The sequence below is a fragment of the Coptis chinensis genome, chromosome 3 (genome assembly GCF_015680905.1).
Source record: "Coptis chinensis isolate HL-2020 chromosome 3, ASM1568090v1, whole genome shotgun sequence".
NCBI classification, from domain to species: domain Eukaryota; kingdom Viridiplantae; phylum Streptophyta; class Magnoliopsida; order Ranunculales; family Ranunculaceae; genus Coptis; species Coptis chinensis.
In genome coordinates, this window is record NC_141458.1 from 70575351 (window position 1) to 70587761 (window position 12411).

Consider the following 12411-nt stretch of genomic DNA (forward strand, 5'->3'; position numbering starts at 1 on the left):
GTTGGATAACTTCATAACATTATAAACGATTTTTGACGAGATTGTACATCTTCAAATGATTTGATTTTTTGTTAGGATGATCTCTATTGTGTGGATAACATCTACACAAAAAATTAGCTTCTAATTCATTATATTTAGTGGTGGAGTTTTTTTGGAATCATTTTAAGTAGAGTTCATATAACCATCCCCATATATATTAGCTTAAGTAATAACTAAAATGTTAAAACAAGAAAGCCTAGTTGGTAGCAACAGTTGCTTGCATAGTCAAGGGTTCAAGCCTCCCAAAAGACTAATTTTACTTCTTTTAAAAAAAAATAAATTAGGATTAATATTTTAATTAGGGCCACACAATTGGAAGTCAGCTTGGGCCCCCAAATTCTCAAGGCCGCCCTTGTATGTCTGCTTAAAGAATTAAACTAGGTATTCCAAACGCAAATGCTATTATTGTGTGTTTGCTTAACAAGGCTACATGGATTGAGCCAGGTTCGTAAAATAGTTTAGATCGAATATAAAAATAGTAACTGTTTAAATCTTTCTCCAAAGGTAAAACCATCTAGATAGCAATTTTGGTTTGTATGTAAAACTACCTACATATGAAGATTTGGAGTAGTAGTTTGGATTTTCTCCAATACCCGAGTGAAAACTTGCCCTTCAATTGATCGAGGATGACCATATGTCCATATCGATGCATTTTGCTCATAACACGGGTCCTAATTACTAGAGGAATATGTATATTGTAGATTGACATATGAACCATCTTTTTCAGAAAACATTACACATTTTTCCAATAATTAAATTCACTACTTAGAAGAGTTCCTTTCATGTCACCTTTGATTTTCTCATAATAACTTCATGAGTTCAAAGTCAATTTCAAAAATGTTCTCTGTTAGGTTAAATGGGGAAGATGGGGAATGAATTGTACCGGTAGTGGAGTACCCGCCTCACTTATATAAAAGACACATGTTGTTATGAGAATATGAAATAGTGAACCTATGTCAATTGCAAAGACCTATATTCGAGCGACTCGACAAGAAACACACCCATACCACTACTAGGCTTCATAATTTGTTCCTTCAAAGTTCAATGGATTACTTCTTTGACAAGTATGATTTAGGTTATGTTAAGAAATGGGTTAATATGGCACTAAGAATAACATAATAGAAGTATGTTGTTGGGCACCGTTATGTCTTGGCGCACCATTATTACTAGAATTTCTGGTCAGTATGACATATACAATGTAACATCAAGTATATCATGATGATACATACATAGTAACATCGAGAAAGTCAAAATGATACAACCCGTAAGTTAAGTTTGTACCCACTATATAAGGGATTATTGAGAGAGAGTGTGAAATAATTTTTTCTTTGTGAGAGAATGAGAGAACTTTTTCTAGGGTTTATTTGAGGGAGAGATTTGTGAAAGCATTCTTTATGAATGTTAAGAGATTCATTTATTTGTGAGTGATTGAGAGCTCCTCTTATAATCTTTTTATTCATCTAGTGAAACCATCTATCTCGTCGTATGTAGACGTAGGCATTAAAGGTCAAACCACCTTAAATCCTTAAATCCTTGTGTCATTGTGGTATGTTATTTACTTTATCTTTACTTGTTTTATGTTATGCTAGTTGATATTGTTATTTGGATTGTGTTTGGGTTATTGTTGAAACATTTGACCAGGTATAAAGGTCACACATTTGTGGTTGATCTTGTATTGTTTGACCACACTTCCGCATTTAGTTGCAACAATTGGTTTCAAAGTTCCATGGTTGAAACCTATGGAGTGTTGAATTTTAGTTTTGGGTTAATTCCTGAGGTGCTCAAAGTTTGTGAAGACAAAATATTTGATTGATAACATTTTCCAAGTAAGATTTTCTTGTGAGTTACTTTGTGTGACTTGTAGAAATGGCTCCTAAGATGTCTAATGCGAGGTTTGAAGTAGAGAAATTTAATAGGAAGAACAACTTTGGAATTTGGCAAGTTCAAGTGAAGGTCATCCTCATCCAACAAGGTTTACATAAAACTTTGAATGGGTTAAAGTGAATATGACCGATGATAATTGGAAAGAGTTTGATCTACAAGCTTGTTCATTAATATATGTTTGTGTCTTGCTAATAAGATTGTGTACAATGTATAATTAATGGGTGAAAATATCACTGCTGGTATTAGACTCAAGTTAGAGTCAATGTAAAAGTAATTTGCTCCAAAAAAATAACATTTGATATATATAGCTGATTTGACAAAACAATGCCACCAAAATAAGAAGAACTAGTGGAAGTCATGTTTAGCAGAGACAAATGACCGTATAAGTGTAATTTGTGTGCTGGTTCATCCGATGTCTCATATCTCAATGGGTTAAAGAAATATTACAACAAGATTCACCCGAAAACGGTTTTTAATTACCAAAAACAAGCAAATAGATATAACAAAAGGGAAGAATGTGGTTTTCATTTTGAAAGTGGAGTGGATATGGAAAAGCATAAGGTGAGGAGGCATACTGGGGTTGGTAAAGGTAAGCCCCAGCTTGATGGGGGAGGAGTTTGGGTAGCTTAGCCTAATGATGTTTAATGTTTTTAATTAGTTATATTATGCTTAGTTTTTGGTTTTAGTACTTAATGTTTGACATGTAATCTAAATAGATGATGTGTTCTAGCTGCTAGTTTGCGTTTCACTTTTGCGGTCTTGAAACTTGAATAAGTATTGTATGTATGAATGGTAGCAGTTGTTTGTCGTGCTATATAGTATATATCTCTACTTTGAATAAATGTGGTTATTATTGTTATTTTTTTTTAAATGTTAGAGTCAATGTATATGACCAATAGCATGACAAACAAAATATACCTAAAGAACTGTCTTTATAGGTATATGATAGTGGATGGTTTAATGATGCAAGAGCACTTTAGTAAGTTTCGTCGACGCCTCTCGAATTATTTGAATATTGGCATGAAAATGGACGATGAGAATTAAGCGGGATGTTTAATCTTTTCTTTGCCCAAAAGTTATGAGCATTTAATGACTACCTTAATGATGTTCAAAATGTACTTTTTTTCTTAGGGGGTTTTTGACTTAACCCCCCAAAAGTAGACCCCCCTTTTGAGATAACCCCCCATTTTGGAAATCATTACTGATTGCCCCCCACTCTATCTGTTTTGTGAGTAACGCCAGTTGCTATTTTCCATATTGGCCATTTTACCCCTATTATAGAGAGGGAATATTTTGGGTTTCCCCCCACATTAAAACATAAAAAATAAAATTGATTTGTGTAAAACCCCCTAAATTGTGCCCTAATTTTATCCGATTATTCACTCTATCACTGACACTCTCTAACACTGTTGATTTTCTTCTCGTTCGATTGTAGTCACTTCTCCGTCTTTCTGTTTCGTTCTCCTTCATTCTCACTTCACTTATTTCACTAGTAAGTTCACTCTCACTATTCACTTTTTCGTATGAAATTTTAAAAAAATTGCACATTTATGTTCGTCGGGTTGTTTTGTAGTCTTGGGGTGTTTATTTTGTGACATTTGGAAGTTTATATTCATGTTTCCTTTGTAATGATGATTTGTAAATTTGATTGTTTGATTTATAATACTGTGTTTCCCGTTTCATAAAAATGACTGTTAGAGGGTATAGGATTTTAAGGATACATTTTAATGGAGAATGGAGAGAAGCAACTAGGGATGGTGTTAGGCGTAATGTGTATGTGGGTGTGATCATAGTTGATACAGACATGATTGATGGTGATGTAGCAAATATGGTAGAATTGGTTGCTTGGATCACATGTAAAATTGATTATCCCCCAAACCTTATACTTGAGATTAGTTGGGTTGATGGAGAAAAATGTAAGACAAATTGTGGTCCGATCTTTGATTTGTTTTATATGTGGGGTCATGCAAGTAGAGATAGGAGAGGGTATAACCATTTGTATGTCAAAGTTATTGAAGTGGAGGAACTGAGTAATACTGATGATGAGGATACTTCTACTCAGTACTCACCCACAAACTATGAAGCAGAAGAAAGTGATGATGATGTCATATATGTTGAAGGAATACCATGCAAGAAAGGATAAGATTTTGATCTTGATGATGAATGGCCAACAGTTGAAGAAGTTGATAGGATGATGGACTTGACAAGTGGTTTTTTTAAGGGTAAAAAACTGTTGGTGGTGGGTTTGGGTTTGGGTCCAATACTTTAGGGCCTGATACTTTAAGCAATAGAACACATGGAGGGGACCAGTTGGGTGTGGGAAGTCAAGAAAAGTCTCAAAGCTCAACCCAAAGGAAGAGGAATAGTAGGAGATCGAAGTTCTCAAGTTGCAAGTACGTTTTGTTTTTTATTATATTTTTTCTTGAGATGTCTTCATATTTATGAAAAATATTTCATTGATTTTAGCAGATAAAACAGACCATGGTAAGTTTGATGACACTTTAAACTTTGACTTTTTGAACTTTGGAGTGGAACAGAATGTTGCTCAAGCTGATAATGTGACAACAAACAATGGTATGTTACATATTATTTTACATTTATTTTTTATTTTGTATTATACAAGAAATAGGTTATGATATATACTTACTAGATATGTTTGATAAACTAGCAAGGCTAGAAAGACCACAAGTAGATGTGAATCAGATTAATGCAGAAGAGGAATACCACAGTTGTGAATCATTAGATGAGGAATACATCCTTTCTGAAGGTGATAGTGATATTGAATTTGATGCCTATGTTGTTGAAGAGCATGAGCATGAGCTTGATGAAGATGTAAGCAATGCTGGTAGAGTTAGTGATATTTTAAACAGAACATTCAACATACCAACTGATGAAGGTGTTACTGATAATGCAAAACCATTGATTTTGGAGGTTGGTCAGACTTGGAAAGACAGGTATGAATTAAGGAATTACATTAGACTTTATACTATTAGTAATAAGTACATATTGAAGTAGACAAGAAATGACAGTGATAAGATGGAGTGGAAATGCAAGTTGTAGGATTGTAAATAGAAGTGTTATGTCAGGGTGATGACAAATGGTCATACAATGAAGTATAGAAGCATGAATGATATACATACATGTGTTGGTGATGCAGAAGACAAGAATCCAATGACAAATGCCCACTGGATAGCAAATCGAATTGAGATAGAAATGAAGCTGCATCATAGGAGTCAGTTGTTGCAGTACATATTGTCTTGTCCTCTGTTAATAATGATGCATGTTAATCATACATACATTGTTGCTATAGGTATTGCAGCCCTTACTTTACTGGAGTAGCTTATAAAAGAACTTGTGGTGGTCACATCACACCTTACTTGCATGAAGATAAGTGGGCAGCAGTGAGACACTTATTCCTAATTTTTAATAGGCTTTAATATGTGAATCTTCAGACTTAGCCCTAATATAATAATTTTTTTTGTAATAGCCAACTGAAGCTGAGTTTATCTTTCCACCAATCAGAAAAATGCAGCATGGGAGGCCAAGAGTGAACAAAAGAAGAGGTGCATATGAATCAAATACAACAAGATGTTCAAGATGCCAAGCTTATGGGCATAATGCTAGAGGTTGTCAGGGAGGCACAGTGGGAGACAATGTCAATGCAGAAGCAAATGCACAAGCCAATGCAACTGCAGCTGCCAGAGGCTCTCATAGAGGAAGAGGAAGGCCTGGGAAACCTAGAACAAGGCCACTACCAAACCCTTTTTCTAATCAGACCAATCAATACTGCTGATGGGAGTCAAGTTCCTGAAAGTAAACTACCTGCAAGGGGAAGAGGAAGTAGGGGAAAGGGAAGAACTGCTGAGGAGGGAAGCCAAGTACCTCCAAGTGTGGATGGGAGCCAAGTCCCTCCAAGTGTACTGATAACTGTAAAAATGATAGTTTTTCCTACGAATAAGTAATTAAACTCAAATGTAAGTAAAACTAAATGGATTTTTACTCTAATGTATCAAAGATTCTACTCTCGGTTATCAATACAATATGTGGAGTAGAAAATTCGTTCCACTCCTAGTTCTTTAGAATTAACGTTAACTACATTTATCGATTCTATCAAAGTCGATGAGAGTAATGATGGAAATTATACTACGATGGTGAATTAACCAATCAAGATGTTATAAATCAACTACGGCAATTCAATACTAAATTGACAATATGAGAAGGAATTAGGGAAATTTGATTTCACCTTGATTCGACTTAATAAACTAACATAGAATTGTTGTAATCCAAATTGCAATGTTTTCACATAACAATTGGGTCTTTCTAATCCCTAATTGTTCATGGTAATCTCTACCAACTAACAATCAACATGTGAAGAAATCAAACCCATTCTCATGGTGAACTAATTACTTTCTAGAATGGAATAGATTATTACAACTATTTCTACGCTAATATAATCAAGTTTTCATCAAGGCTTCTTCAAACCCCTCTAATGGAGGTTTTAGCCTTGATTCATTAAACTATCATTTCTAGAACAAGAACAATAATAACAAGACATTATTTAATGAATAACAATTACTTTATTAATCTAATGGAAAGAGTCTAAGAATTAAATTGAATTTATGAATTGAAATTAAGACAAAACTAAAACTAACTAAGTATTGAATTAGAAACTAAGTATTTGATAATTAACTTAGTAGAAATGTAAAACTAATTCTTTATTATAAAACTAAATCTGATTCTAAAAACTCATTTTCTTGTTCTAAAACTAATTACTTGGATATAAAAACTAATTCCTTTATCTAAAAACTAATTTTTGGAATGTAAAACTAATTCTTAAGAGTTAAGTTATAGTCCTCTTTATATAGAAGAGGCTAGATCCACAATTTCGTGCATGGGCTTAGGAGCCATGTTTTGGGCTGGAAAAATCGAGCCCAAAACCTCATTACTTCAGTCCACAAAGGGGTTTTCAGCTAGAAATGACTTCAATAACCTTTTTGTCCACTTCTGCTCCTCTGATTGGGTCAAAGCTTGGACCATTAGAAAGCTCTTTCCGATCCGGTCGTTTTGGCATATGGTAGGCCCAATTCCGAGGTCTGAGTCTAATGATACGGCCTGCGGAAGTTCTATTGACTTTTGTGTGCTATTTCTGCCCGCGTTGACTTTGACTTTTTAGTTTTGACCGGGATTTAAAAAGGATTTTTCTCCTTGAATCTTGGCCTTTAATCATAGAACTTCTTAGCAACCAACCTTTGCTCCTTTATCTCGCAAAAGGGACGCATTTCTGCATATAATTGACTCCAATGCCTGAAATACACAAGAGCACAATAACAGTACTAACTCTTACTTATTAATCACATAATTGGTCTAAAAGTAATATTGTTAAAGAGTTAAAACTACAATTTTGGTCTCTTATCAAACCACCCCCCAAACAACATTTTGCTTGTCCTCAAGCAAGTATGAGAAATTAGAATAAGTGACCAAAAATGGAATTCTAACTAATCTCGTTTCGCCAAGTGCGATTGCATTGACCATATGCAACAAGGCCTTAAACCACTAAGAATTCCCTAGTGGATGAGTTATAACCTCGTGAGAGTTTTCCAGTGAAGGCACTCACAAACTTCATTTATACTACAACGACTAAGAAATAAAACTATTGTTTCCTTACTTATTCTCAGATATCTATACATCTCACTAGCAATGAATACAGAATAATCAAGTCGAAACCTAAGCTAATATATGCATAATGATCAATCATCTACGAATAAACATATATACAATGAGCAATGCTATGAAATGTAGTAACAAGTCCGTTTTTGAAACTTTGGAATAACGTCCTTAAGTAGGTCCTCACATAAATATCAAGACAAAAACACTTATTTTTCCTCTCAAGTTTCGCTACTCCAGTGTGCAGTGGGCTTTATCTTACAATCTCAATGACACACAAGGAAGTCGAAGTCGATCAAACACATCTGCCACTTACTATCACACTAACCTATTCCTAATTGAGCCAGTGGTCTTTATTAGGTGTTGCGGGGATTAGGTGATGGTTTAAGAATGAAGAAAATGGATATTCAAAAAGAACCAGTCTGAGATAATAGAGTCTTCATATTATGTAACTAGAGAAAACCTTGTTCTTACTTTGTTTCCATCCTTAGCCATTTTTTTTCTTTCTTTGGCTTTTAACTCATTTGATTCTTTTTTTTTGGAGTTCTAACTCTTTATTTTATTTTATTTATTTTTTTCCTTTTCTTTGGATGGAAAATTTCTTTTCTTATTTGAAGCAACTAACAAATTATTGATTTCAAAGGTCTTTCTCTTTTCTATTCTTCATCTCTATTCTTAGACTCATTCAAAGAATGGGTAGGCTGATTTTTATTTTTATTTTGTTTTGTAAAAGGGTAAAAGATTTGCGGTTTATGAAAGGCTAAAGAAAGGCTCAGAGGGGCGACTAGCGGAAAATAATTTCATAAGGTTTGAATTTCTAGCTATATCGATCCAAAGAGGGCCTAAATTTTCGCTTAGGATATGACATAGTGATCAAGCAAGTGGATGTGTGATTTCTCTATCCGGAATTTACTTCTCCCTTGTGTCATTTATCAAATATTTCACTCATATAAGGCTTTAGGTTATATTCTCACAGGATTTGTAGAATAAGTATATTAGCCTAGATTTCAAAAACTTACTGCCAATACAAATATAGCTACTCATGCAATATATTTATAGAAAGATGCAAAGATTATTACCTACATATTAACCTAAGTTTCTAAAAATTATTCTAATGCAAAAGCTAACGTGAAACTTTTACATTATTAAGAGCATAGAGAAAGAAAACAATACAAATATTCATAAGTGTATAGCATAACTTTTATTTTTTTATTTTTTTATTTTTATTTTTTTTACTAGAAAACAAGTGCATATTGTACATATCTATATCCTAACAGATACCTTAAATTACGCAGTGTTTCTATTCCACCCCCAAACAAAAAAACATACTTTGTCCTCAAAGTATAGACATAAGAAGGGTAGAAAAATACCATGGAAACGCGTAAAATTTTGGAACATCTGCAAAACAAAGTTAAAACATACTAATATAGATAAATAAAAACAGACACAACTCTATATGAGTTCCACCCGTTATGGGGTTACAAGAAGTAAATTGCTTGGGACATAAGTAGACACGAACAAAAATAAAACTTACCTCCTATCCAGCACTTAGGCGTCATCAACCTTTTCTATAAAGAAATGAGGTTCCTTCGCATCTTGCCACGCCATGATGATTTGTCAGGCCTCACGCCATTTATCATCTATGATCGCTAACCTGTTAAGCGCCACTTGGTCGGATGGGGTGTAGGGGGCAACCCAATGAGATTGTAGCCTCCACCCCGACCAAGTCATTGCATGGAAAGAACGAATAATGTAGTTGGTGGGTCTCACAATGTCAATCTCAACCCAATCCGTGGAACGGGCACAAAATGCAAGAAAGAAACATAGCATGATATGCCAAACTAAGACAGGCATAAGAAGGTACTTATGCCTCATACGCTGGGCTCGTGCTAAACTAGACATTAATGTCTTGGGAATGCCATATAATAGACGTCCCTCAGCTAGAGCAAGGAACACGTCACAAGTGGCATCATTCGCAGAAGAAAAACGCCACTCCCCTAATATGTTTAGCATGATAAAGAACATCGTTGTGCCCACGTTAAGGGACAAGCTACCAAGGGCTACGTTATATTTCTCTTGGTCCTCTACACGGAAAATTCCGGCCCCTTAAGTCTCATGCAAAAGCTCATAGTTGTAGGCAGAGAAATTATCAACTACATAGCCCCATGAGTCTTGAATCTCAGCAGGCATAGGAAGCTCAACAACAAAAGCCAACAAGAACTTGGTTATGGTTTCGTCATCAATGGTGATGGAGAATACGTGTTCTCCATTCATCCGATAAAAGAATTTACAATGTTCATAAAAATACACTGTAAGTGCAGGAGAGTAAATTTCATCGGAACTTACCATTAAAAACTGCCATCTGCTTGTATGATCACTTTGCAAAACCAAGATCCGTACGTGTCGCTCGAGAACAAATCTTCGAAAGATTGCTCCTGTATGAGTGTAGGAGAGTTCATTTAAACAAATACACTCTAGAAGTGCTGCAAACAACCTAGGAAAAACTCACCAAAAATCAGAAATTTAATTGGCTACGAAAGTCAAGGCACGGGGTGCGCTCAGAATTGGCCTGTGAAGGGTGCAGGGTGCGCTCCTGTCTTGCTCGAGGTCCAAGTGCTTCAGCGTAGGGTCACAATTGGGCTGTGAAGGGCGCGGGGTGCGCTCCTGTCTTGCTCGAGGTTCAGGCACTACAGCGTAGGGTGCGCTCACAATTGGGCGTGAAGGGCGCAGGGTGCGCTCCGTATACCTTGAGTGCTCTGCAGTGAAAAACTAAGAGAAAAGTGAGAAGTGAAAGGTGAGAGTGCAAGGTGAGAGGTGTGGTTTGTAAGTGTAGAGTGAATCAAGTATTTATAAAGGTTTAGTTTCTAAAACCAACATCCACAAGTTGCCAAAATTGTTAAGGCAGGATGATGGAAACATAAATTTCTAAAACCAAAACGGAAACAAGTTAGGTGCATATTCCAAATATAAACCAATAGCTTTTTGGTTGAATTTAAAATAGCAACTTCCTAATTCTATCCATTGAAATTCCATCACCACAACAACATATAATCTTAGCCACACCAATATTGGCAACATTCTCAACAACTCATATTTTCACAGTTTGCAAAATTTAACTTCTAAAATGGTAGATAAGATAAAAGCAATGCAAAAAATACTAATACCACCCCCCCAAACAATTCAGGAAGGTGGGATTCATGGAAAAATCATCGCATGCTTGGACAAAAACCAAATTAAATTAAAAATTCAACTAACAATCAAATAGTAAAAAAACGATTACATAATCCAAATCTAACTAATAAACTAAACAACTCGAAATAAAATTCTACGAAAATAGGGAAATTTCCTAAACACATCATAACTAGACTACGAGCCACGAGACGAGGATGGTTTCGAGTCATCAGTCCTGCGTTGACGCCGCTCATGCCTCTCAGACTCGTCAGAAGTAGAACTCTGATAGGGTGGCAAGCGTCGTAGCACTTCCACTTGGAACTTCTGCTGACTCTCTAGATATGCATTCATGGATTCCTCGCGCTCCTTATCACGCTAGACTAGGGTCTCCATGGTAGTCCTGAGCTCCTCATAATTCTGATGCATGGTAGTCTACCTAGTCCGGATGTCTTCACAAATGGTGTTAATAGAACGCTGGCCACGGTGATTCAACGTCATGCGTTCTATATCAGAGGTAGCATTTTTCAAGGCATCGACATCAAAACATGTCGTGTCTTCCTCATCATCATCCGAATTGACAACCCTATCCTCCGGCAATCTCCACGTCTTCTGGATACATTCCATATAAGCAATTGCATTTGCATGCAACTTTAACATAATCCGCTCAGATTTTGGTTTAGCACCAAATAACAGCATGAGCTTAGTAATCAATGCAGGGTAGGGTGCAATACTTTTTCCAACGCCTCTAATCATATTTAGCAAAAAGTCGATGATGCAAAAATCATACCTCTTCTGTTGCAATACCCAGAGAACGTGCAGATAGTTCAAACTGATGTCACTGGACTTCTCTTTCCCAATGACATTCTTACCAACCCACTGAGCTACAGTCAGCTGGTTGGTTCTCAGAGACGACTGTCGGACACAATGCGACTTCGTATTGTACTGTCCTTCCAACACAGTCTCTCTCATCAATACCTCTATCCCCCCAAACTGGGATTCCTGCACTGTGGCTACGAGATTGTGTCTTGCGTGAACGTCTAGAATCCTAGACAACATACTCGTACAAACTTCTCTCCTCGTCGCATTCACCTTCACAAAAATCCTCTTACCCTCAATTTCCCTCTTCTTGTAAAAATCTAAAACCAAATCTGGATAGTAAAAATCAGTCTCCTTATACCAAAACCCTTGCCACCTCCTTCTTTGCATCTCATCATTGTAAAACGGTGCAAACTGTTCCGTTTTGAAAACTTGTTCCGGAAGGATTTTGCGTTTTTAGGCCATTGATGTTTGTATTCGAAAAATGGGTTTAGGGTAAGGTGGGGAACGAGTTTGAATTGAAACTCACTCAAAAATTAAAAATTTCGGTGGTTTAATGGAGGTGGAGTGGAGAAGATGAACTGGATGGGGCGAAATTAGAGTGGGTGTTGTTTGAATTAAGTGGAAGAATCGGTGGTGGCTTTTAAATTGGAGTGGGGGTTTTTTTTTTTTTTTTTTCTTTCCCGTTAATGGAGACCTGGTGGCGGAGTGGAGAAGAACGCGATGCGTTTTTTAGTTTTAGTGTAGACTCACGTGCGAGGCACGTGACTACGATATTTTGCACTCAAGCCTAAATAATTTCGAAAAATGCCCATTCTGTTCCTATGCACGCAAACT